The 27725-nt window shown below is 38.5% G+C and overlaps 1 long non-coding RNA gene across 1 annotated transcript in view; it reads left to right on the forward strand.

The window, feature by feature from the left end:
• Positions 1-27725, forward strand: part of LOC100974864 (uncharacterized) — a 67424-nt gene that overhangs the window by 11568 nt on the left and 28131 nt on the right. Inside the window, exons 3-4 of the long non-coding RNA XR_008621899.2 lie at positions 15653-15877; positions 16178-16242. This is a non-coding gene — a long non-coding RNA (uncharacterized LOC100974864). The remainder of the gene's footprint in view (positions 1-15652; positions 15878-16177; positions 16243-27725) is intronic.

Genomic DNA, 27725 nt, shown 5'->3' on the forward strand with positions numbered 1-27725 from the left:
GAGAACAATTGGTGGAGTAAAGGAATAAGGGACTGAGTGAAAAAAAAACAACGAAAAAGTGCTCTGGCAGACTTCAAGCTGAAGGAGAACTCACAATGGATTGGGCTGTAGTGGTCGCAGAGGAATGAAAAGAAAGAAGAAAACCATACAAGCTGTGAGTTCCTACTTTATTTGCAAACTTCTATAAGTGCAGCCAGTTTCTCTTTCAGGGGTCCCAAATAGGTCCTCTGGCCAAAAAAGGCCCCTCCAAGGATACAACAGATGCATTGAACCCCAGACACTATCTATTAGCGTACCTCCCTGCTCCAAAATATATGTTTTGCCTCATTATCATCTCTCTTTAAAAAATATCACCATAATATTACAACCAAATGTTATAGCATTGGTGGAGGTGCCTTAGAAAATTTTAGATAAATGAAAAAAAAGCATATTCTCATATTCTCAACATCCAGAAGCTGCCACCATTAGCACCTTGTTGAATATCCACCTTAGCATATTTACAACATTTTACATCAAAATGGAGCATACTATGCACACTGTTTCGTAACCTGCTCCTTTTTCCAGTAATGATGGCTACCTTTCCATTTAATTATATTGTAAACTCATCAAATATTCTCCCAGATGACATTCACATGACTTGTGCAGTTGGTTTCTCCTGTATCAGTCTAGGACCACATTGAGCCAGGTTGTAATGTCACTTAAGCAGTGACATGTTGCAGCTGGCTTATACCTCGTACAAGACTCAGTTGTTAAGCTTTCAGGAATTTTAGGAGTGGGTTGAGGTCACATTGGCAGCTTGAAAGTGCCACGGTGGAAGTATTTACAATATGGAAATCAGCAAATATTGCAAATCAAAGCCTCCTCATCACTCCAGATTGGTTGTGAAACATTACTAACACATCTTTGCCCATATTTGCCACTAGTCTCTTTTAATCCAGAAGAGCAGAAGAGCACCCCCTTGCTTCTTTGTTCCTTTTTTTTTTTTTTTTTTTTTGAGATGGAGTCTCGCTCTGTTGCCCAGACTGGAGTGCAGTGGTGCAATCTCAGCTCACTGCAACCTCTGCCGCCCAGGTTCAAGCGATTCTTGTGCCTTAGCCTCCAGAGTAGCTGGGACTACTAGCACGCGACACCATGCCCAGCTAATTTTTTGTATTTTTAGTAGAAAGAGGGTTTTGCCATGTTGGCCAGGCTGGTCTCAAATTCCTGGCCATAAGTGATCTGCCTACCTTGGCCTCCCAAACTGCTAGGATTATAGGTGTGAGCCACAGTGCCCAGCCTCATTTTTTTCTTTTATGGCACTGACTTGTTAATGAGAATAGATCAGTTGTCCTATGAATGTACTATCTTCTGTATCTGGCTTGTGGTGTCATTTAGCTCATAAATTTCTTATATTTTACATGTGTCCCATATCCTAGAAATTATGTCGAAAGGCTTAATGCATTCAAATTAAACATTTCTGGCTGATTTTAATTGATTTTAGATATATGGGATTGTAGTACACTGGAAGACACATAATATTTCATTGACCCATCATTAATGATACTAACATTGACCTTGGATTACTGTAATGACAATTCACTCCTCCATTGAAGAATAACACTTTTCTTTTGGGACCAGAAAGTAATCTGTGTAGTATTAATTTGCACTATATCAAAGTATTACTGTGCAAACCACTCACCTAGTTGTTGTGACACCAATTGATAATCCTTGCCTGAAGCAGTTAATTTAATTAGAGTTTCTAAAATGTTTTAAAATCCCACCACTCTTTCTTCATTTATCAGCCAGGATTTCTATGTAAAAAAGGTTTCTTCACCAGGTGGGCAAATTTGTTACCCTGAAACCCAGTTACTAGCAGAAAGGCAGAAAATAAAAGATCAGTTCTTTCACTTTATTTCCCAGTTTTCAAAGAGTTGTTTTAATACCCACCTCAAATGGTGACGAATGAGGTTTCTATGACTTTCTTTTAAAAATATCATTATGGACTCATTGACTTTTCATTGATTCAATCTGTTTCAATCCACTAAACTCATTATTCTTTTTGAGGTTCAGATTGTCACAACTTTGACCTATGGACGGCTCCACACTGGCTCCTGGTCTGTTTGTCACAGTGCCATTTGTCTTTGCAGGCTTCCTTGCTTTCCAGTGTGAGAAGTCCTAAGCTTACATTGCTCTTATTCTGCGCCAGACTTGAAATTAACCATTTCTCTGAGGAGCCTTGTGTGTGTGTGTTTTTCTTTTCCCCCATGGGAATGGTAATAGGGCCATACCTGGATATGAAGAATATTAATTGCTATTGAGGTTACATTGCTTCAAGGACATTCCAGGCTCTTTAAATATATATTTGAAAAATCATGACATCATATTTATAATTTAACTAAAATATTAACATTTGAGTGTTTTTACTTTTTAAAATTTTATGTTTCTATCCCATTTTTTGCACTGAAAGTTTTGATACCTAATATCATTAAAATAATTATTTGTTTTCATATTTATTATTAAAAATATTTTGAAAATGTTAATATTAATTTTACAACAAGCAATACAATTACTGAGGCAGTTTAATTGTTTCTGTGTGTGGTTATTTTTGCCTTAGAATATCTCATACCACATACTGACAATCAAATTACTGCATTTTTGAGTTCTTTGAATGAAATAATTTTGCTGTTACCAATTTGATATACAGTTAGGTTCTTTTAGTTCAATTTGTTTTCAACTTGAGAAGTTATTTTCCTAATATAATTTTCTTGAAAAAGTTAATATATTTACATAATCAAAAGGTCAAAACAATACAAAATGCATGCACATAAATATTTTGCTTTCATTATTTCCCCCTTGCCACTTCGTGGAACAATTTAATAATTACTTTCTTGTTTATCATTCTAGTCTTTTGTTTACATAAATATAGTTTTTCATATCCTATGTATACTATTCTGTGTCTTGCTGTTGGTTATTTTAAGATAGCTATTGTGATTTTGCTATATCAGTACATAAATATTATTCTCACTTTAAAAATCTTTGCAAACACTCTTTCTTGAGGGTGCACCATAACTATTTAACCTGTCTTGTCTTGCTGGATAATTAGATTCTTCCCAGTATTCCCTTATTACAGTGAACAATCATGTATAAATGCCATTTCACGTTTTTTGCAGGTGTATATGTGGTATAGCGTCCTAGAAGTGGAATTGCAGGGTGAAAAAAAATCCACTTGTCATTTTGTTAGGTATTGCTAAATTCTCTTCCTCAGAAGTGGTATCATTGTCCAACCTCACCAGCGATATAAAACCATGCACTGCAGTGTCTATAATCTAGTACTTCAACTACAGAATGTATTGTGAAATTTTAGGTAAAAAAATAGTATCTTGTTAGAGCTTTCATTTGCATTTCTTTTAGTGTATGTGTGATATTGAAAGTCTTCTCCTATTTTTAAGGGAAACTTGTAATTTGCTGTTGTTATCTGTTGCCTCTTCTCTATTGGATGGTTGGTTTCTCTCCTCTAGATTTCTAGGAACTTTGTATAATTATCTTAGCTCTTTGTCTACAATGTAGGCTGCACTTTTTTTCTGTCTGTCATTTCTCTTGGCTGTCAGTGATGCTTTTTACCAGACAAAAGTTTTTATTTTTATGTGTTCACATTTGTCATTCTTTTCTCTTGTGGCATCTGGGTTTTCAGTTATAGTTAGAGAAACCTTCTCTGCTCTAAAGTTTTACAGGCATTTTCTGTTTTTTCCTGGTATTTACATAATTTCATTTCATTTGCATTTAGATATTTGATTCATTTAGCTTGTTATTTTCCATCTGTTTTCAAAGCCCTTGACACTTTCCTCTCACAGTGATATTTTTCACTGATTTTTATGGTACCCTAAGTTATGGCTCACTCTTTTCTACTTTAGTTCCTCTATACCTCTGCTTACATAGTTCTTCTCCTCTAGTACACCCCTTTTCTCTGTGCCTTTCAAAATCCTACTTTTTCTTGGCTCTAAGCAAGTCATGTCTTCATTGATGATGTCATTGACTGCTATAGCCAACGTTTGCCTCTGTATCCTCTGAAGTTTCTATAACATTTACCCACTGGCATCCGTGGCATGATGGAAGATTTACTGCTTTGTATTTTTAGTTGATGCCTATATGAGATACCTAACAATTAAATGGTAAGCCACTTGAAATCAGGAATCACAGTTTATTTTTCTATGCACCCCCTTCACCTCCTGAAAAGCCACCTGCCTCTGTGTCCTATCCAAGACCTCTGGCCATTTGAAGCATCTCATTCCAAAAAAGCAAAAACATTCTCTCTCAGGCCTTTCTAGTTGGCTGAGAGGTTAACTGTCACTCCTACTTTGTGTAGAGGAAAATTTTATTAAATAAATGTTTGGTGCCATTTATTATTGTGAACAGAAAAGGATATAAACATAATGCGTGAAAAATCACAACCAGTAGTTCTGATTTCCCCATGAAGGCCATTGCTGCTGGACAAACCATGGGACCAAGATCTATCCTCTGAGACAGAAAAACACAAGGCCAGACCAGATTTTCTGCTGATTGGGCAACTCCAGAATGTACTTCCTCAAAAAAATGACTCCATACAAAGGTATTCATTTTTACTCTATTTAGAGCCCATGACTGTCTCGTACCTCGGACAGCAACCCAAGCAGGGAAGCAGTCAGCTGTTTATTGGCTGTGGTTGGTAGACTTGGGTCTATCACAGGTGGAGAGAGAATAAAAGCAGAAGGGGAGTTGGGAAAGCAAAAAACCACCCTATTGCTTGGGAGAAATCACAACAGAGCCAGAGACAAGGCAAAGGGGAAAAGGCCAGATTTATGCCAGGTGGTAAGAAGGGCATGTTTGGGGCTGGATAATGTTTGCTCAGCTTAAACTAGATAGCTGCCTTCCTTCTTAGGGGCTACAATTTTCTTCAACAACTGACTCTTCCTTACTCAGCATGACAAGGTGCAGACCTGTTTGTGCTGTAGTGAGCCTGCAAATGAGAAAGACCAGCCTTCCTTAGACAATTTCAGGGACTTCTCCAAAGGGGTCTGATGACCCAGGAGGGGATGATGAGTTCAGGCTTTGTATCCTGTATAGAAGGAGGCTGATGATTGCTATCACTGAAGTTGTTGCTTATGATTGGGTCCTGAAGAGTTTTGTTCTTAATTGGTGAAAATTTATTCTTACATGGTAGAAGAATACAAAGTTCATAGCTGTTTTTATTTATAACTTCATTCATTCATTTATTCAATATACAGTTATGGACTGTCTACTACTTTCTAGCAACTTAGTCTCTGAATATGTAAAGCAAAAGAAGACATAATCTTTTTTCAAGGATCTTTTTATATAGAGCAATGGTCCACCAGTTGCTATTTTTTTTTAAATCTCACACATGAGCACTAAACACTTTCCAATGCATATCCTAATTATTCTCAGTTTGTCTTTTTATGTGACAAGTTCTTGCTGTTTTCCAGGCTGATCTTGAACTCCCAGGTCCATGCAATCCTTCCACCTCACGCTTTCAAGTAGCTGATATTACAAGCACATGCCACTGCACCCTGCTCTTCTTAGTTATTTACAACAACATATTTTACTATCCTAATATAAATGCTATAAAACTTACACAAAAGCAAACATTACAAAGGGGTTATAAAAATACAAATTGAAGTTTTAATATCTTTCTCTCTTAGAATGGTTTTGTGAAAATTACTAAAGACAACACAAATACAATATGGACTATTAAAACCTGTTGCACATCCAAGCATAAATTAGGCCAGTTAAAACAGAATTTGTCAAGGGTCTCGTTACTTGTTTTACCCTACCTAGGCACCAGAAAATCATGCTTCCAATGTCACCATGGGGTTGTCTAGCTCAACCAAACCAAAGGGGACCTTTTCTTTTTAAAAATAAGACTTATGAGGGCAATAAAATATTCTTTGGGAGAGAAAGGAGTGATAATATGCAACGTATACCACCTAGTTAAAGGAAAAAAGTCCTGAAACTGGACCCCAGTTCATTCACCATAAAGAACTGGGGCTGACTGAAGTGATGTGGCTAAGGGGCCACTTTGGATCCAGGCTTCATTTTCTTCTGGTTGCTCCACAGGGTTCTTTTCTCTAAAATTGGATGCTAACATATCTTACTCTTGGGTAATGGCACTATTACTAAGGTATAGTCTATGCTTAAACATTTACCCAAAACAAAGGCGTTATATATTTAACTTCTATTAGCTGTTATTTGTGTAAGAGTTTCTGCCACTCCAGTGGTCTCTGAGCTTAGCTGCCTCTAGCTATGTGAAATTGCAACACTCTGTGACCTGGGTCTTCTTGGTGAAGTCATTTCTGTATGAATTGTGGTGGTTGAGGGTTCAGGTGGTGTGATCAACTCCATTTTGTAGAAAGACTTACTTCCCTTTTGAAGTCCTGGTTGAAAATGAGTTCCCTCATTGTGCAAAACATAAGCAACGTGACATTCCCTGCAAACATTTAAAAAATTCATTATTTTTTACATTTAATTTTAAAATTGATACATAATAGATGTACATATTTATTATCAGGGTCCTGTAGAAATTATTAAACATCTCCATGGGAATAGTGAATTACGACGCTACATTCATCACACATGTTCAATATTTTGTAGGCAACAATAAGATAATAGTATCAGTGCTGAATGTGACATGTAAACTATTTTACCTTCAGGCTTACTACCCTAAGTTCAAAGGAAAATTTAAATGAAATATTTTTCAAGTGTTCCACAGGAAACTCATTTTAGAAGATGCTTGCAATTCATTTACAAATATTTTAAAAATATCTCACTCTAGTTCTCAGCATTTTACTTTGCAATATCAGTATACTTAGCAAAACTCCCCTCACAGACAACTTAGAAAAAGACCTCAGCCTGAGTCAGAATTATTCAGGTTTCAAATGGTACAGTCCAAATTACTGATGCCTCAGTTCACTTTAAGACTGGTTTAAGGTTAAGTTAAACCAAGAGGAAGTCATGTTTGGTGGTGAGACCCTTCTGTGGGCAAGAGATAGCCTCTGATGGAGAGTGTTGGCAGGTGCTCTGTTCTCTCTTTATGGTCCTACTTAGCTCTCTCTGTGTGATTTCCCATTTGCAATATTAACATAATAACATGCACATACATACATTTATAGAGTGCCTCCTTTCCAAGGAGGAAATACATTAAGATTAAGTCAAATATTTTCATTTCCCCAACCACATTGTAAACAAGACAATTGATTTCCTTACCTCTGGGGTGGAAAGTCTCAGTTGTCTCCAAGCTACCAAACTATACTGAAGATAAAAGTGACTGAAATTATGGCATTGTTTTGAACAACAGATAAACTGACACAGCCTTAATACAACTTTTGGTATTACTGGAAACAAATTTGGAAACTTGATGTTTTATTAGGGAGCATTTGGTCATCCATATGGTATTAAACAGCAGAGAAGCAGTGCCTTCATTGAGATGATCCTCATGACTCATTCTTTGCAGCAGTGTCCAAGAATACTTATTGGTTATTAATTGGGTATTGTGTGATGCATATACATGTCCTGAACACTCTGCACCTGCATCTTCCCTTATAGTCCTTTAATATTTGCACTTTATGTTTGAGTGATTATTTTATTAATGTCTATATTCCCTCAGGCTACCATGAATGCTTCATGAATGCAGAGAGTACTTCTGATTTATACCCTGTCTCTGTACAAGGACTGGCAAATAGTAATGCTAAATCCATGTTTGTAGAAGGAAGGAAGGAATGAGGGAGGGAGAAGGAAGGAAGGAAAGAAGGAAGGAAGGGAGGAAGGAAGGAACAAAGGAAGGAAGGGAGGGAGGAAGGAAAGAACAAAGGAAGGAAGGAAGAAAGGAAGGAAGGAAGATGAGATAGAAATGAGAGAGAGAGAGAGGCGGAGTGTGGGGAGAGAGAGAGAGAGATGGGATTTGGAAATAGCCCAAATGTTCTGATGTTTCATTGTTTATCTGATTATTTTCTCACCATATATAGCTAGTAGTCATCTGGCTTCATACTTCCTTGAGGAGGACAGCAGGGCCAGACCTGCCAAATGTTTAATTGCAGCTCATTGTAAAAAGAATTAACACTCCAGTAAAAATGGACCCACAAGCAAGCTGCTCAGATCATTGTAGATCCTGAATTTCAGATCTGTGAGGAACTTGGATGCTTATCACATCCTCATTTTGGCCTTGAGGAAATTGAAGCTCATAAAGGCTAGGTAACTTGCTGAAGGTCACACAGCTGGTGGCAGGACAGTGTCACCTCTATTTCATGCTGCTTCTTGGATAGACTGCAGACAAAACATGTACCAAACTTTAATTTCTATTGCTCTCAGCGCTGGGGGGATGCCAGAGTTCTTGCTTCACAACAAGTGTTCAGAAGCAGAATAATTGAGGAACATCACAGCAGGCTCTGGGAGGAATTTGTGGCCAGTCATATGAAATTTGAGTGTCTGGCTGAAACTGACTCTAGTCAATCACTGGCTGTGTCTCTGGCTATTGAGAAGGAGGTAGTGGATTTTTGGGGTATTGCTTTAGTTGCTATTACAGGGTGATATTTTGAACAAAGACGCCTTTTTTTTTTTTTTTCAAATCTCTATTTCTGGTAAAGTTAAATTCAGCACTTGATTTGTAGTATTCAGCACCAGGGAAGGATTAGTAACTTCTCCCTTCAAACCTAGATGTGGTTCCCAGCCCTGGTATTTAATATACTACAGGCCATGTAGGCCATTCATCTTAATTATGTAATTATTAAAAAGATTCCGATATTGTCTACTTATCAAAGATCTCTAGAATACATACCACACCCCTCTGATTAGGGGTGATTAGAGAAATACCTGAGACCAAACTATTTTCACATTTCCTTCTCTATTGATTGTCCAAAAGGTGATTATTGCGGCTGCTCAGCAGGCTGTTCTCATTAGGGCTCCATTGATTGTGAGCTGGTTATGGTTCCAAATGCCAGGCTAAGTGTGTTGCTTTGAATTTGTAGTGTGAGGCACTCAGATAAGATAAAGAAAAATTAAGACCAGCATTTTAGTCTCCAAGTTCTGGTTAAATTGTTACACCTTCATACAGCTTTCCCAGATTCCTGCCCCAAAGAAACAACATTAGTCTTTTCAGCTATGCAGTCTTTGGAAGCAATACTCTTGATTTATTGAAGGCTGCATTATTAAAATTATCTGCTGTGTCTGTCCTTAATAAGGTCAAATAAGGAATCTATGAATGCTGATTCATCACAAAGGCTCTGGGGATGCACATCTTTGAGAAAGCCAATTTTATTTTCCCTACTGCAAGACAAAACCGGATTGCAACTTTCCTTGCTTATCAGGAAGGCAAAGCCCAGAGAATCCACGATTAATTTGGAGAAAGACCTAATCAGTACATCTGGCCTTCTTTGTGGAGGATTCCTCACGACCAGGCTGCATATATAGTATGGAGTGGTGAGGGAGGGTTTTAACTGTCTAAGTGAATGATAATTCCTCTCAGGAGATGCTTGTTGGAATAGATTTCCCTCCATGATCTCAGCCTACATTTCTTTAATAGTTATTAATGCCACTGTATCAGCAATCCTCTTCTCTTGCCATGATAAAATCTCCCCAAAGAGAATTGCTATTGTGTACAGTTAGCAGGATTTAGGAAGACAAGATGCAGGGGAAGAGAACTGATTTTCCCTCTTTCAGTAGAAGGCAATGATGGGGACATCAGTGTGTCGTGTATCACACAATCTGTAAATTACTTCAGAATTGCACGGGATGTTCTCCATAATACCCTCACAATGTAAAGTCTCCCAGCTTGACCTATTTGGCTTAATTTGTGCTTTCTGCAAAAGTGTTTATTTTTTCTTTCCAGTGAAAAATTGTAGTTCTGGAATTTTGGGGGCAGCCAGCATAAGAAAATAAAATCGTGTTTGGCCTTGTATTGCACCAAACATATAGTAAGTCACCTGTGAATATTTGCTGAATTGTGGATACAATGACAAGATAAAAAGGTCCAATTTCCCATGAGTTCATTTCAATACAGTTCCCATTTACAAAAAGCAATTAGAGCTTTGTCTTCAACATAATATATTTATTAAATAAATGTAACTGTGTAATCATGGAATCTAAGCCCAGGAGGATTTCCAAGCTTCACCTCACATCAAATGCAGGCATCATATAGCCTCTAGGCCTTGGGTTATGTCAGGGTTTTTTGCTTTCCACTTAGACTTGCAGTTGTCTTTCTTAGAAGATATGAGACATGTTGGTCCCACCTCTAGCCAAGTAAAAACAGGTATGTGAATAAAATGACTATCAAAACAGTTTCTTTTCAAAGCGTTGGAAATATTGGATTTCTCTTGGCTGTGAATGTACTGGGAGTCTTGATGACTTCGTCATATTGGGGAGCTTTTTATTCAGCATACTAAAAACATGTATCTAGCAATTTCTAGAGGGTGCCAGGACTTTTCTTGGGGTTAGAGTAATGAAGATGATTATACAATGGCCTCTATCCAGTTGATGCAACTGATTAGATTAGCTAAATGTTACAGGGCACGGTGGTATAAAAAAATTCCTAGAAGACGGAAGATTTTATTCACCACAGGCAGTCATGGGGTAGGTGTTCCACAACTAGTTGGATGTGTCAAGGCACGGCATCCTACAAAAACATAGTCTGTTTTGAAAAATTCAGTCTGCCTGAGGGTGGGTGGCTGGAGAAAACCTTGAGAAGTTAGGAGGGACCACGTCACCCAATACCTGGTTAACCAACTAGGAGAGATTGAATGACTACCTGTATAGCCAGCAGGAACATTTAATGTGGGGTACAAGATCACCTTTGTTCTTTAGGAAGTTTGTAGTCATTCATAAATCCAAAGGAAAAAGCAAAAATTCAGGCCATGTTATGCCTCACATGTAAAATAGCCTGCTATCCAGCCCTGGGCATTGCATTATTCCAGTAAGGGCTAATGTTGTATATTCTTCTCAACTATTTCAATAAAAAATGTGGAGGATACATTCCAGTTGAAAGATCACTTATTTGAATTTTACCTTTTAGTGCCAAGATTGCAGGGAAAAATATCATTTGTGAGCCTCTCGGAAGGTTGGCTGATCTGCAGATAGGATAAAATATCCTGCATGTACTCTCCATTTGATTTGTAATTTACATAGCATCTCTTTGTTCAGCAAGGAACACCCTGCATGACTTCCTGACACTGACCTGGATTTTACTTATGGCTGCCCTAAATTGTGTTATCATGGTGTACCGGTTGTTCAGTATTCAGCCTTGCTCCTCTGTAACTTAATATTATGATTTATTTCTGACTTGGCTTTTCTTTATTGAATGCTGACTTTTTCTAAGAGGTTCATGTGGAAATGTGCTACATGAAAAAAAAAAAAGGAGCACAGTTTGGCCTCAGGGCAAAAACATGAATACTGACCCAGGGACATGAATACAGGGCAGAAGAGAGTGGCACAGGCAACAAAATTAACTCATTTCTTTGCCTTTTGTGTGTTCCTAAGTGTGTGGAGTGACTCAAATTTTAGCACAGAAAGTAAAGTTAGAAAGCAACTGCTATTTGCCAACAACCCATTCTTTAATTCTCAAAGATCAAAAATTTGCTTGAAAACTGACATTTTCATTTTCTCCTGGCCCAGTGAACAAAGTTTTAAGGTTATGTGGTCACTCTGATACCACCTAAGAAGCAAATATTTCTTGCAGTCTACTTCTAGATGTGAATGAGCTCAAAGTAAATGACTCAGAGATGGAGTAAATGTCCCTTGAAATACACCCAAACTTAATAATTAGGAGAAGAGTGCTTGAATAAACACATTTAGAGTGTTATTGAGCATATACAAGCTTAGATGGTCCATATTTCTAAAAGACAGTGAGTCTATAGCACATTCTTCGGAGATGAGAAAATTATGCCATAAATAAAACTGGCAGTGGAGGCATTTGTTTTATCATTCAGTTAAGTAGGAGGAATTCTTTCATACCTAGAGGGACTTAGGTAAAACTAATGAACAGACATACTTAACAACAAGAACAACAACAAAAAATAAAGCATTACCATTCAAGAGTGTGAAATCACTTCTCTGAGAGCCTTTTTGGATTGAATACTCTTTTTGGGCTGGTAATGTCAAACTAAAACTTTACCTAAACACAGATAACTAGGTGGCTCTTAGCATATCTTTCAGGGCTTATGGTCTCCAATTATTCCACTCACATCCCCCTATATATTTCCAAATCACCTCTTTCAGTGTCTCCAGTGTTTAAACACGAACTGGATAGAGTGTTGCATGGTAGTATTAAATAAAATTTAGCCTAAAGCTGTTTCCTTACATATTATAAGTTCTGTCTAAAGGTTTATACGTGCATAGTGTACATGTCATTGGAAGTGTAAATGGACTATAACCTACTCTGATACCAATCACTGAGTTTTGGCCAATCAAAGGTGGCCAACTGCTCAAACCACATTCAAATATGGCAAATGCTGAGCTGTAACCAATCCTGTTGTTTCTGTACCTCATTTCTGTTTTCTCTCTGTCACTTTTCTTTTTCTTTCCGTAAATCTTCTTCAACCACCTGGCAGTGCCAGAGTTTCTCTGAACCCATTCTGGCTTGGGGGATGCCTGATTCATGAATCATTCTTTGCTCAATTAAACTCTGTTTAATTTAATTTGTCTAAGGTTTGTCTTTTAACAGTAGAGATAGGAGTACAACACACTTTGAGGTGTACAGGAGTGAGTTCAAATCCTAGCTCTGTTATTGGCTTGATTTCTCATCTTGAGCAAGGTACTTAGTTTCTCTGAGCCTTAGTTTCTGCACTTGTAAATGTGGAGAAGTGAAACACCAGACTTGTGAGGATGCTCTGCTATCTGAATGAGGTAATGGGAAAATGCTCGGCCAGTGTTGTAACTCAATCTTCTTATCCAACAGTGAGCCCCTTGGGCACCCAGACCCAGACTCGCCCTTCTAGTCTCACCTCTTGCACTCTCTGGCACATCTCATGTAGGCTCTGTTGCCTGTCATGTTTTCCAGTCCACAAATACCCTTGGCATGCTCTCATGTCTGTACTTGGTCCACATTATTCTAACATGAATACATGAAACTTCTAATGACAGTGCAATCTTTCTAGACAATCTCTGAAGGAGAAATTGTTACTAGTCTGTGGTGAATATAAAAATAGGCTCATAGGGAAAAAAACTGTGATTGAAGATGTAATTCTGCATTTTCTTGGGATATACATAAATAGCAAGTAGTCATTTTTTACTTAAAAAAAAAAAAGAAATCTACAGAAAGAAAATTTAGCTGTCTTTCTGTTGCTAACCTTCCAGGAGGCCTTGGTTCTCCTTTAAGGTTGAAGTTCATTTGTGACAGGTTAGTGCTGCTCATTTTTGTGGCTTTCCAGAAGCCACTGTGGAAAAGGCAGAAGTCTTCCCCTCCCATTATGCTGAGTCAGACATGGCATCTACATGACTCATCACCAAGTGGTTCTCCAGAATTCACTTTGCTTGCTTTTCCCCAATCCAGATAATCCTTGGGACTGGTAGCCACCCAACTCACTCCTGCACACTGTTCTTCCTCTTTGGAGGCACCCACCATGCCTGTCTGATGCTGCCCCTCAAGGTCACATCGGAGTCTCCTGTACCTACCTTGTCTGCGGCTACCCAACTCTACAATTTCTGAAGCTGTCATAACACCCAGATGGTCTATAATGTAATATGTGTTTAGATAATCCTCAGGCCAAAACATCTTTCCAAAATTTAACTGTAAATATGTCACTTCCCTGGATTATGTTAGTCTTTTCCATGTTCAAATGGCTATCTGAGCTCCTGGGGAGGGGAAGTCACTCCTGGAATTTTCTCTCCATCATTCATAGTGTGAATCTCACCTTGGGCTGGGAGGAATTTGTGATGGGCATACAAGTGAGAAAAAGGGTGCAAAGGGGTGAGACGGTGTGTTAGTCAGAGTTCTCTAGAGGGACAGAATTAATAGGATAGATTTATATACAAAGGGGAATGTATTAAGGAGTATTAACTCACGAGATCACAAGGTAAGGTTGCATAATAGGCCATCTGCAACCTGAGGAGCAAGGAAGCCATTCCAAGTCCCAAAGCTGAAGGACCTTGAGTCCAATGTTTGAGGGCAGGAAGCATCCAGCATGGGAGAAAGATGTAGGCTTGGAGGCTAAGCCAGTCTAATCTTTTTTTTTTTTTTTGAGATGGAGTCGCCCTCTGTCACCCAGGCTGGAGTGCAGTGGTGTGATCTCGGCTCACTGCAACCTCCACCTCCGCCTCTCAGTACCTGAGATTACAGGTGCATGCCAACATGGCTAATTCTTGTATTTTTAGTAGATACAGGGTTTCACCACATTGGCCAGTTGGTCTGGAACGAACTCCTGACCTCAAGTGATCTGCCCACCTCAGCCTCCGAAAGTTCTGCGATTACAGGTGTGAGCCACTGTGCCTGGCCAAGCCTAATCTTTCCATGTTCTTCTGCTTGCTTTTATTCTAGTTACACTGTCAGCTGGTTAGATGGTGCCCTCCCAGATTGAAGGTAGATCTGCCTTTCCCAGTCCACTGACTCAAATGTTAATCTCCTTTGGCAACACCTTCACAGACACACCCAGGATCAATACATTGCACCCTTCAATCCAATCAAGTTGACATCCAGTAGTAACCATCACAGATGGCTAATATGGGAGATATTCATGAAGGGTCTGGGAAGGGGATTTGGAAGAGATATGGACACAAAGGAAGGAGGAAAGAAAAGAGGAAGTGAGACGGGAACCAAACCAAACACCCTGTATTGCACAATTGAGCCTGGAGTTGGCCTGCTCGCCACAGAGCAGTCACAGGTTTTCAGGATGCTTTAGTGATAGCAGCCATCAGTACCTCTCATTAGGAGCAAAAGCCCTGATTGGTAATAGTATATTCTACTTATTTAGAGAATAAAAGTTCCCTGTTAGAACCAGCCTTCTCACAATGGCATTCAGCTTTTCAGAAAAGCACAGCACCAGCATATTTCTTATCTGACTTGAAGGTTATAATAAATCCCTTCTTCTATTAATTCATAAATCCTTCAGCCACATGCCATTTTGGGGCCATATGCTTTCTTTCCTCCCTCTAACCCTTGGAAAGATCTTTCATATCCAATCTCTGTAGATAATCTGAATGTGAAATCAGGTATGGTTATCTAATCCCTCTAATCAGAAGGTCAGCAGTTACCTGCGGCTTTTCCATCTGTCCTCCAGCTGAATGCTGCCATTTAGTAAATCAAAAATTGGTTACAAATTAGCAAAGCTGACTGGCTCAATGAAATCTAGCCTGGAGTCTTTGCTGGAAGGGGGGGAAGTTTAAATATGGTTTGAAGGGAGATTTGAGGTGAACTCTATTTATCAAAGCCGTGGAGTAGCAGCATAAAAGATGAGAGATGTTCTCCTGGGTAAAAATGTCAAATCACATGGGAAATGGGAATATTTCACATGGCGATTACTGAATTTTACAATTGTTCGCAAATTGATTCAGCCCAGAAATCAACTGGGAAGTCTCCCACAGGTGCCTAGCACTCTGCAGGTATTAGCGTGATACAGGGTAAGTCTCAAAGTACAAAAAAAAAACACACATGTGAAACAATTTGCAAACAATGAAGTGCTAACCTGTGTGGTGTGAATTACAGGTGCATTAGGACACCAGAAAAGGAAGAAAAGACAGTGGCAGCTGAAGACATTTCAGGAATGCTTCACTGAGAACCTAAGTCTTGTTCTGGGCCATAAAGAAAAAGAGAGGGTGTGGTTTCTATACCAGAGATAAGAAAGGAGAAAATTGGACGTGGAGGAAAGATACGAGTACCAATCCGAGCGAACAAGGAAGAGTGAGTAAATCTGTCCAGCTGGAGTTGGAGGTATGTTCTGGAAAATGGTGATAGAGGCTGTGTAGGGTAGGGGGACATGGAAAGATGGGCCAAGACATTTGGAGTTGATATTTGATATGGTTTGGCCGTGCCCCCACCCAAATCTCATCTTAAATTGTAATCCCCATAATCCCCACGTGTCGAGGGAGGGACCCGGTGCGAAGTGATTGGATCATGGGGGCAGTTTTCCCCATGGAATTCTCGTGATAGTGAGTGAGTTCTCACGAGATCTCATGGTTTTACAAGCGTCTGGTATTTCACCTGATTGCACTTCTCTCTTCTGCCTCCTAGTGAAAAAGGTGCCTGCTTCTTCTTCTGCCATAAGTTTCCTGAGGCTTCCCCAGCCGTGCGTAACTGTAAGTCAATTAAACCTCCTTTGTTTATAAATTACCCAGTCTCAGATAGTATCCTTATCGCAGTGTGAGAATGGACTAATGCAATATTTAAATCAAAGGGACTCACTGATGTTTCTCAAAAATAATATAAGAGGAAAATATAGGTGGTGGTTTAGTGTCCATCTACCTGGCCCCTAGGGTTGAGCCTGGGATGCCAGGCCAGGAAGGGTTAGCATAACAATCTAGGCATGATTTAATGGGACTGACCTGTGATAGTGAGGTGGAGAGAATAGGCAATGTGATAGTGAAAAATATAAATGAAAACCAACAGGACTCCATCACAACAGAAAGAGGACTTTCCAACCTGCAGGGGAGAAAAAGGTTGTGCCTCTGGCCATCAGGAGTATTAATTGTAATGTCTCCATTTCAGCCAAACTGCTGTGCACACACATGAAGCCTGGGCCCCCTTTAACAGCAAGGGGTCTGTTGTTCCCCTCCTTGTGCAGGTGGGTTCAGCTAGTCAAATCGAGGTCTTGATGTAGCCTGGGGCTGCCACTCTCTGTGGAGCCGGATGGGCCTGACGGGTAGACAGGTGCTGGTGGTGATATAGGAGCCTCGGTGGTCTGAGATTTAACGGTCCTGGCTTTCTGTGTTTCAGACTTTGGGGCTCCCTGGCCACTTGCACTAGATTTAAGGCACAAATTTGAATTGTATGTGCTGAGAGCCAGGTGTAAAATTTCTGGCAGTGATGAGCTTGAGTGTGGACCTAGCTGACCACCTAGCATTTGCATCTCAGAATAGCTGAGGGTTTCCTTTCTTATCATTTTACTGTACATAGTAACTCTTATTGAAGGTCTGAAGGGGGCACTGAATTTTTTTCTTTTAGAATTTTCTGTATTTTATGTCAGAAACGATATGCTAAACTATGATTTGTAAATCTAGGTAATAATAAACATCTCTGAACATATTCACGAATATGAAAGAAGCAGTAGAATCACGTTGGGGCCTGAGCCTGTTCAGTCTAGGTGTTGCCAAGATGTGTGGGAGGAGAGATGTGGGAAGAGGCAGGGCAGATGGCAGTCAGGGATGCAAGGTCAGGAATTCTACTAAGCTGGAGAGTGGGCAGGCAGCTTAGGAGAATGGTAAATCAAGAGGAAGAGAGTTTCTTTGCCTGCAGCTGTAGGTCTAGAGCTACCTTTTATGGCAGCGTTCACTCATATAGGCAAGATAAGTGAGGGGCCAGCAAGGGCTCCTTTGGAGCCAAGATTGGGCCCCTGCCATTGATGAGTTTTCTGAGCTAGTGACAGAGGCAGTTCTTCTTTCTCAATGTGGTCTGGGGTTTTTGAGGCTGTCAGAAAGAAACTGAATTCTTAAATCCCCAGGGCCATCACTGTCTTATTTGGTCCCTGCAGCTGGGGCTGAAGGCTCTGAAATGGGGCATGTAACTAGGGCTCCTATTCCCCTTAGCAGTCATTTTCACACTTGCAAAAAATGATGTATTTTCTCAGGCGGGTATGTGGCTGCCTGTAGCAGCCTTCAGCTAAATGAAAGCATTTTCTTGGTCTCTGGGGAACCAGATGCTGACAGATGGACTTCCAGGATTTAAAATTTCCTAGGTTTGTTATTTGAACCTAACAAAAGAGAAAAATCCATCCTGGATACAATTAGAGCATTTTTTTCTTTGTCTTACCCTCCCACCCCCAGTGAAATAGAGAAACGTGAAGGACATAATTTTTAGTGCTGTTATTGGTCATTTTAAGCTCAGTGTGGGTGAAATGATATGTGATAACAAACAAGAAGTTTGTGTGTGTCCTTTCAGCTCTCTGAAAAGGCTATAATGTCATGAGTATACTCTGTGCAAGAGGGAAATTCTCAGTATATTCAAATAAAGGACAGTTTTACTGTGATACATCATGCAGTAAGGCTTCTGTGCAGGCTAGAAGCTCCCAGAAGAAAGCAGTTTCCGAGCAACTACCACTGACTGGGAAGGGCACTTTGACCCTGAGGGGTATAGCAGAAGAGTGTACACATTTTCATTATACAGCTTCATAAACAGGGTGTCTTTCCTATAGGTATGTGGTAATCAGTTGTGAGCTGTGTCCTCCCAATCTTGTTACTAATGAAAACTGGTATACTTTTAAAATTAACTTTGTTGACTTATATTTGCCTACAGTAAAATTTACTAATTTTACAAGTGCAATTCGATGAGTTTTGACAAATGTGTACAGTCTTGTAATCTCTACCATAACCAAGATTTAGACTATTTCCATCACCCTAAAATATTCCCCTTTGCCATTTTATAATCAATCTCCTCCATTCCCTCTACTCTGTGGCAACCACTGTTCTGATTTCTATCACCATAGTTTTGTCTTTGTTTCTCCTTTACTGTATTTCTGAACTCACCTTCTAGGTAATTACCACACTGTTTCTATAACTATACTGATATTACTTATCCCGTTTTTGCCAAGTCTTTGACTTTAGAACCATTAAGTCTCTTCAAAGTAACTTGTAGGTTTCCACTTTGATCCATAACATGTGATCCATACATGATTGTAGTTTAATTCTCATTTCCTCCCCACTCCCCAGTTTCTTAGTTGAGGGTACCTCATTGTCACCTTTATTTATACTTCAAAAGTTGTGAAAGGAGATCATGCATATGCTGGGAGGCAGGGTGGGGTCAAGAGGAGGGGAAAACCAGCAAGAGGCTGAGTGGAGAAGTAAGTCTGGCCTCACAAGAGGGGCGAGCATCACTGATGGAGCAGATCCTGGAGGAAGGAAGATGGAATATGCTATTGGCCTGTTGACAATTGGTGGGTGGGTAAGGGATGTGATAAAGACACATCTTCCTAGACAGCAACTCAGGATAGATAGATATTGTCAACAGGTTAACCTGGAGGTGAAGAAAATGCCAGCAAGTCATGTGATGACAATGACTAGAATGGATAGTCAGGGATGTTGAGGAGTGTGCTAGAGGTTTACAGATACTGGAGTAGATGTAGCACAGCAATGGCTTAGTTTAAAGAAATAAATTGCTAAGGGGTATAGCAGATTGGTCAGAGTTGTGGGAGAAGCTATAGGGAAAGGAACAGGCCTTCTGAAAGGTTAGAAGGCTCTGTATAGCTTTAGAGGAGAATAAGCTGAAGGCAGCTGTTCTCCGACTTTGATGCAGAGGGTGAAGAAATAGGTACAAGGGAGTGTAGGGGAATTTATCTTAAATAGGCTTGTTTACTTATGGTGTCTGGAAACTGACGTTTGATCATCCGCATGCGTGACTGCTCCCTGAAAGGGGGAACAATAATGTTAATTACCCGCAGATTGTGTTTGCTCCAGGCTTTCGACATTACGTCTGTACTGAATAAAAGCAAGCAGCTCCAGCTGTTCAGGACGACTCACTCTTCTGCCACTAGTGCTGGGCAGTCCCCTAGCTGCTTTTACACTGCATACCTGTGTCTGAGTACTCCTTTCATCCCTCACTTGGCCAGGGTCTATGGGACAGACCTGGCAAAGGGGCATTCAGGGGCCAGTTGCTCCTTTAGGTACCACTTGGGTACCATTTTCTGTGGGTGCTTCTTTGGTCAGGTGGATCCTTAGTCCTGCTCAAATAAATTTTTTATTAAAATTTTTTCACACCCAAGGAAAAGTTTCCAGAATATTACAGTGTACTCCCATATTCCTTCACTTAAATGCAATCTGTTGTTAACATCTTGCCACATTTGCTTTATCTCTTTCTCTTTTACATAAAACATCCACAATATTTATTCTCATAACTATTATAATCTTGATGATTATTATATTATTATCATCTTGCTCTACCATTTGAGAGTAATTTGCAGAGGTCACGACTCTTCATCCCTTCAGCATACAGTTCATAAGAACACAAACCTTTTCTTTTTTTTTTTCTTACATAACCGCACAGTAAAATTCATCAAATTAAAAAAATTAACATTGATACAATGGTACTACCTAACACATAGTTCATATTCAATTTTGTCCAATTAAAGGGGCTTGTATTTTAAATGATTTTCTTAGAGACCAAAATAGATTAATAACTCAAGAAATGATGCTTTTGTGGCCAAGAAACAGGAAAAAATGCTCACATCACCAATCATCAGAAAAATACAAATCAAAACTAAAGTGAAATACCATCTCACACTAGTGAGAATGCTATCATTAAAAAGTCAAAAAACAAGGCTGGGCTCAGTGGCTCACACCTGTAATCCCAGCATTTCGGGAGGCCGAGGTGGGTGGATCACTTGAGGCCAGGAGTTCTAAACCAGCTTGGCCAACATGGCAAAACCTCGTCTTTACAAAAAAATATACAAATTACCTGGGCGTGGTGATGCATGCCTGTAATCCTAGGTACTTGGGAGGCTGAGGAGGGAGAATCACTTGAACATTTGAACCTGGCAGAGGTTTCAGTGAGCCAAGATCACACCACTGCACTCCAGCCCAGGCACCAGAGCAAGACTCTGTCTCAAAATAAATAAATAAATACAAATAAATAAAATGGAAAGTCAAAAAACAGCAGATGTTGGCGAGGCTATGGAGAAATGGGAATGCTTATACACTGTTGGTGGGAATGCAAACTAGTTCAGTCACCATGGAAAGAGTTTAGAGATTTCTCAAAGAACTTAAAATAAAACTATCATTCCAGCCAGCAATCCCAGTACTGGGTACATACCCAAAGGAAAATAATTTATTCTATCAAAAAGACACGTGCATTCGTATGTTCATTGCAGCATTATCCACAATAGGGAAGACATGGAATCAACCTAGGTGCCTACAAACAAGGGATTGGATAAAGAAAATGTGGAACATATTCACCATGGAATACTGTGTAGATTTAAAGAAGAAAATCATGTAATATGCAGCAACATGGATAGAGCTGGAGGTCATTATCCGAAGTAAACTAACACAGGAACAGAAAACCAAATACCACGTGTTCTCACTTATAAGCAGTAGCTAAACACTGAATACACATGAACATAAAGATGGGAATATTAGACACTGGGGACCACTAGAAGTCAGGGGAAGAGAGAGAGGCATGGGCTAAAGAACTGTCTGTTGGGTACTGTGCTTACTGCCTGGGTGACTGGATTACGGGGACTCCAAGCCTTAGCATCACACAATTTAACCCCATGTAACCTGTGTGTGTGCCCGTTAATCAATAATAAAAGTTGAAATTAACTTATAAAAAGAATAAAAACACAAAACAAATCAATATATTTGTAACTATTTGTAATAAACACTTCATTGCTCTATTAAAAATAATGCTGTTGGGGAGCACTAATTGATGGGGGTTGCTATTTGAGAGCAGAGGGGTAGCTATTGACCACATTTGAACTAGTCTTGTAGAAAGTGTGCAAAATGTGTTTAGGTGACCTGAAGTATTTGTATATTGGTTAAAAAATCATTTGCCTATTTTTAATTTTTTATTTTCAGCTTTAGGGACCCTGCTGGTACTGAGTGAACAAGCCCAGGCCATTAGCTATTTGGAGCACTTCATCTCAGCACCATTTCTCTGGCGACTTGTAACAGGCAGGGCTATACAAAAGAAAATCCTTTTAACTACCCCAATTCATATCAATCAAAGACCAAGGAAAGGCTCCTAATATCTTTTTAAAATGTTTTCATTTATCTTGGAGTTTACTTGTCATAAAAACCGCATGTTTAAAGTGTCCATTGGGTGTAAATGGTCCCATAAACTCTTGTAACTGAGTGACACGTGATAATGAAAGTAGCTTCACAAAGAACAACAAAATAGATCTCTTTTTTATTGTAATCATCAAATAGTGTGCCCCAAGGTATTGATTGAATTATACATAAAGCTGATATGGAGCTATAAAAAGGATGATAGCATGCTGCTTCAAAACAAACCACAAACAGATTAGCCTTTGAGAAATAACCTTAATTCCAACAACATTCACAACCTTTGCTGGATGAATCACAAAACAAAAATATTTCTGGAAGAAGATATTTCCTGTATATATGTAAACTAAAAGTGCACTCTGAGAAATTTTATCAGCCAAAAGGTAGAATTGTGTATTCAAACAAGGAAGAGACATATTTACTTATGAGGCAAGACTAAATACACAGGAGAATATCTGGTATCTAATAGTCCAGGTGAAATCCAGAGTTTCACTTTTTGTGGTTTCTGAAGTCAACCACAATCTAAAAACATATGGAAAATTCCAGAAATAAACAATACATACGTTTTAAATTGGGCGCCATTCTGAATAGCATGATGAAATTTCCCATTCTGCCCAGCACATGAATCATCCCTTTGTCCAGCATACAGGCTGTAGACACTCACTGCCCATTAATCACTTAGGAACTGTCTGGGTTATCAGATCAGCTGTCATGGTACTGCAGTTTCTGTGTTCAAGTAACCTTTATTTGACCTAATGATAGCTCCAAGCCACAGTAGTAGTGATGCTGTAATATTATTATAATTATTAGTTATTGTTGTTAATCTCTTATTGTGTGTAATTTATAAATTACATTTTATTATAGGTGTGTAAATATAGTAAAAAAGTAGTATATACAGGATTCATTACAAGCTGTAGTTTCAGGCATCCACTTGGGGTCTTGGAATGTATCCCTCTTGGATAAGAGGGAACTACTGTATCTTGATAAGATGCTGTAATGAAGTTGTTAGTGTTCAGAGAAGCTCAAGGTCTGGAAAAATCTAGGGAAGACTTTGTGGAGAAAGGTGGTTTGACCTGGGTATCTGGTTTTATATATTTTCTACCTGAAATGTTAAACTGTTTTAAAGAAATAAATTATTTATTTTCTTTGAATTTTCCAGTTTAAATTGATTGAATGGTGTACTGGGCAAGATATTGGAATTTGGAATTCTGTTTTTTGTGGGTTTTTTTTGTTTTTGTATTTTTTTTTTACTGGTTCATTTCCCTCCAGATAAGGTAACTCATTAAACATCCTTATCTTCAAGGAATATTGTGGAATGGAAAACATACTATTACTCACATTTTTCTTCAGTTTACATTTTATTCTTGTGATGTGCCCCGTATTTTTTTGTCTTCATGCCTCTGCTCATGTATTTTATTCCTGCTGGAATTCACTTTTTCTCACTTCTATGTGTGCAAATCCTACCCTTCTGTCCTCTTCAGTGAGAAGGCTCCCCTGAATACCCTAACTGGGAATTTTAGAAAATTCTTTTCTAATTCTTTCATCTTTCTTAATGTCTCTGAATACTTTTAACTGTCCCTCTCTTATCGCCCTTACCAGCTTCTATTTGGTATGGTGGCTATGAATTAAATATGCTTCCTATTCCTTCTGGCCTATAGACCTCTCAAAGACAGAACTTGAACATATTCTTTGATGAACAAATTTTTGGTGCCAAACTTGTGAAATTATTAATGAGCATTGCAGATTCAGATTCAAAGCATAACAGTCATGTCAACTCATCTTTTCAATGAATTATTCTACAATACATTAAAAAAAAATGCTGTCCTATCTGATATTTTCACAATCTGTTCTATAATTTTAAAGGTACCTTAGGGTTTCTCTTTGAAGGCAGATCCACATGTATATGGTTAATTTATTTTTTACAGAGGTGCCAAAGAAATTCAATGGGGAAAGGATAATTTTTTTCAACAAATAGTGCTGAAATAATTGGATAGCTATCTGTAAAAGAAAAAAAAAAGAACCTCAATCCTTGTCTCACACCATATGGAAAAATTAACTTGAAATGTATTTTATTCTTAAATATGAGCTAAAGGTATAAAACATTAAAAATAAAACACAGGAAAACATCTTAGTGACTTACAGTTTAGTAAATATTTCTTAAAGACAATACAAAGGCACAACCTACAAAAATTATTGATGTATTGGACTTCATCAAAATTAAAAACATTTGCTGTTCAAAATACACTGTCATAAAAAGGACAATACAAAGGCCCACTTTGGGAAAAACATAGTAAAACATATATAGAAAAAAGAACTTGCATCTAGAATATATAAAGTGCTCATACAACTAAATAAGAGGAAGACAAAACACCCAATTTAAAAAAATGGGTGAAGAATTTTAGAGACACTTCACCATAGAAGATGTTCAACTGGCAAATAGTCATAATATTATTAGTCACTAGGAAAATACACATTAAAAGCCATAGTGAGATACCACTACACTCTGTTGTAATAACTAAAATAAGAAGACTGAGAGTACCAAGTGTTAACAACAATGTGGAACAACTGGAACTCTCCTATATTGCTGGTGGGAACGTAAGATGGTATAACTATTTTGAAAAGCAGTGTGAGAGTTTTTTAAAAAGTTAAAAATCTACCTCTCGTAAGACCTATTATTCTACTCTTGAGTATTTAACCATGAAAAAAAGGAACATAGATTCATACAAAGCTTTCATATTAATTTTTATATAGCTTTGTTTTCAGTAACCCTAAATTGGAAACATCCTAAATATCCATCAACAGTTGAATGCATAAACATATTGTGGTATAGTCATACAAAGGAATATTCTTTAGCAACGAAAATGAGTAGACTATTGATACATTCAACAACATTGCTAAATCTTAAAATAACTATGTTGCATGGAAGATGTCAGATTAAAAAATGCGTACATATTGTATGACTCCATTTATATGATGTTCTAGGAAATGAGCACTAATTAGAAAAAAACAGATCAGTGATTGCCTGCAGGTGGGACGAAAAACAGGAGAAAAGAATTTCAAATAATTACAAGGAAACTGGAGGTGAGGATTTTGGGTTGCTTATTTTTTTTATTGTGATGGTGATTTCACAGTGATGAACATATGTTAAAATTAATCAAATTGTATACTTTAGACATAATGCATTTTTTGTGTGTGGGGATGTCAATTTTACTTCAATAAAGATGTTAAGAAGATTGCTCCCAAACTGATATTTTTGCAATCTGTTTTGGAGAGTCAAAGTGATCTTTTGGTTTCTTTTGGAAGGCAGATATGATATAAAGCAAATTGACTGCTGAGTTATGGAGATATGAGCTTGTTACATTGGTGTGCATTTCCCAGATGAATTTAGAGACTTAGCTCCTTCTCTTCTAGAATTCTACAGGAAGGCTCCAGAGAAGGCACTGTGTAAGCTCAAGTGTGCACAGGCCTGTCTTAGTTTATATTGAGCTTTGAAACTTACTTCCTTCTCTTCTGGAAAACAAGCATGATAATAACTACTACATATGAATGATGAGAAGATTACACAATGTAGCCAAAGCACACAGCACAATGATACAGGGTCCTTCCCTTTCTTTTTCCTTTGTTTTTCTCTCTTCTGCACAAAGCCAAGCACAGGTTGCCTGTGTAACAAGTGTTCAATAAATCTTGAATCATTCACCATTGACTGTTCCAATTCAGCTAGTTAAGGCATCTAAAAGAATAAAGAATTTTCCAATCTATATTTTTAGGTCTTGGAATAAAACAACAAAAATTTTGAGTATGAGCAATTAGAGCACTTGGGACAAATTTGACAACTGATATAATATTCACTAAGGTAGTTATAGAAATTTGAACCCCTGTTTCACACAAAGCAACTAGTCAAGATTTAATGAATTATTGCCTTTGAAAAACTTAAATAATTATTTTGAAAGTCCAGTTACCTGACTTGGTCAAAATTATGCAATGCATATTTCTTTAATTTAGAAAACAGGGCAAGCACAGTGGCTTAAGCCTGTAATCCCAGCACTTTGGGAAGCTGAGGCGGGTGGATCACCTGAGGTCAGGAGTTCAAGACCAGCCTGGCCAACATGGTGAAAACCTGTCTCTACTAAAAAAATAAAATAAAATAAATAATTAGCTGCGCAAAATATTAGCTGTGGCAGGTGCCTGTAATCCCGGCTACTCAGGAGGCTGAGACAGGGAACTCACTTGAATGGGGAAGGAGGAGGTTGTGGTGAGCCAAGATTGTGCCACTGCACTCTAGCCTGGACAACAGAGTGAGACTCAGTCTCAAAAAAAAAAAAAAAAAAAAAAAAAAGGTTTGACTAATCAAGCAGACATTCAGGAATGCAAACAACAAATGCTTTCTTTAGACTTTAAGAGACTCTCTATATGGAATATGCCACACTGATGGAATTTCTTTCAAGCAGTTTCTTATTGCCTCCTCAGTCTGTTATGAAAGCCCAGGAAGGTACTGGGAAAGAAGGACAAGTATTCTATTTTTAAATATCTTCAATAAGGCCATAGAAAAAGTTTCCTGTTAGCCTCAGGCATTCTGAAACTGTGGTTGGCAATTAAAGGCAGCTTGTTTTCCAGGATTGATCAGATCAGATGGAAAGTCCTTTATATACTATTAGGTAGCCAGGAAGGAGTTACAGAAAGCTGCAATCTGGGCAGAGACAATTTCTGAAAAGCTGCATTATCAGTTTGAAAAATATAAAACAACTAAATTTCTGTGAGCTACTGTGCAGTGACCACTTAAAAAGTTACTGTCATATAGAAAAGCAGCAGACCAACCAACAAAATCCTTTACAAATTCGATCTTGGTTAGCTGGTATTTGAGGTGTTCAAATAGCGCTTGGGCTGAAGTTTGCATTTGTTTAGAAAATTCTTTTGTCAAAGATTGCTAATCAGATTATGTTGTGATTATAATGAAGATCCATAAACTATTCAAGCATATTAACCTCTTCAAGAATCTATATATAGTTTAAAATTTCTCACTGTTAGGAGGCTCTTAGGTTTATTACAAACCATGCAATACGATTTTATCTCATTAAATGTACGTTTGTGAGATTCAAATCACTTTTTAAAGGAAGCAGGTAATTCATGAATAAATCAATAAGAAATAGGACCTTTTAGCTGACATTGTCAATTCCCTACCTACATCCCTGTGGCAATGATGCTTCATACATGACTTCCAAACTTCAGTCTACCTGCACCTGCAGCTCTGCCTGAGTGTTATCTGGCTGTTGAAGCCACTGAGCAAGGCAACATTGCCCATATATTCTCCATTTCCCTTTGGGTGGGTAGTAAATACCCACATTCCTGTCCTCATGAAGTGGGATAGCTTTGAGGCCCATGTTCTAAACTATTTTCTAGTTCCCAAGATAAATTAAGCTCCAGTTGTCTACAGTGGCAACTTTCTTGAGGACACACCCTTTGTTAGCCCTTTTCTTTATTACTTCACCTCCCTACTCTCCTACCAGTTTTCTAGAATTGCCTTTCAAATAAATTCTTTATCTTCATCTCAGGATTCTTTTCTGTTGGAATATAAACTAAGACAGAACTGTGCACACAGGAGCTTACACGTTGCCTTCTCTGGAGCATTCTTGTAGAACTCACAGGCTTCTAGGAAGGGGAATTACTCCCGAAAAACTTTGTGTGAGTCCATTCTCAAGGAGTAAAGCCTTATACTATTAAATGGGGCACTTCTGAAGAAAGAGAAAGTTAAGAAGGAGGGTTATTTCCAAAAGCCATATTTCCCCTTTTCACAACTCTTTGGGTGGGGAAGACTGACTATGGACATTAGGAAACCCCTTCACTAAATGTGGGAAGGG

The sequence above is a fragment of the Pan paniscus genome, chromosome 17 (assembly GCF_029289425.2).
Source record: "Pan paniscus chromosome 17, NHGRI_mPanPan1-v2.0_pri, whole genome shotgun sequence".
In the NCBI taxonomy this organism is placed as follows: Eukaryota; Metazoa; Chordata; class Mammalia; order Primates; family Hominidae; genus Pan; species Pan paniscus.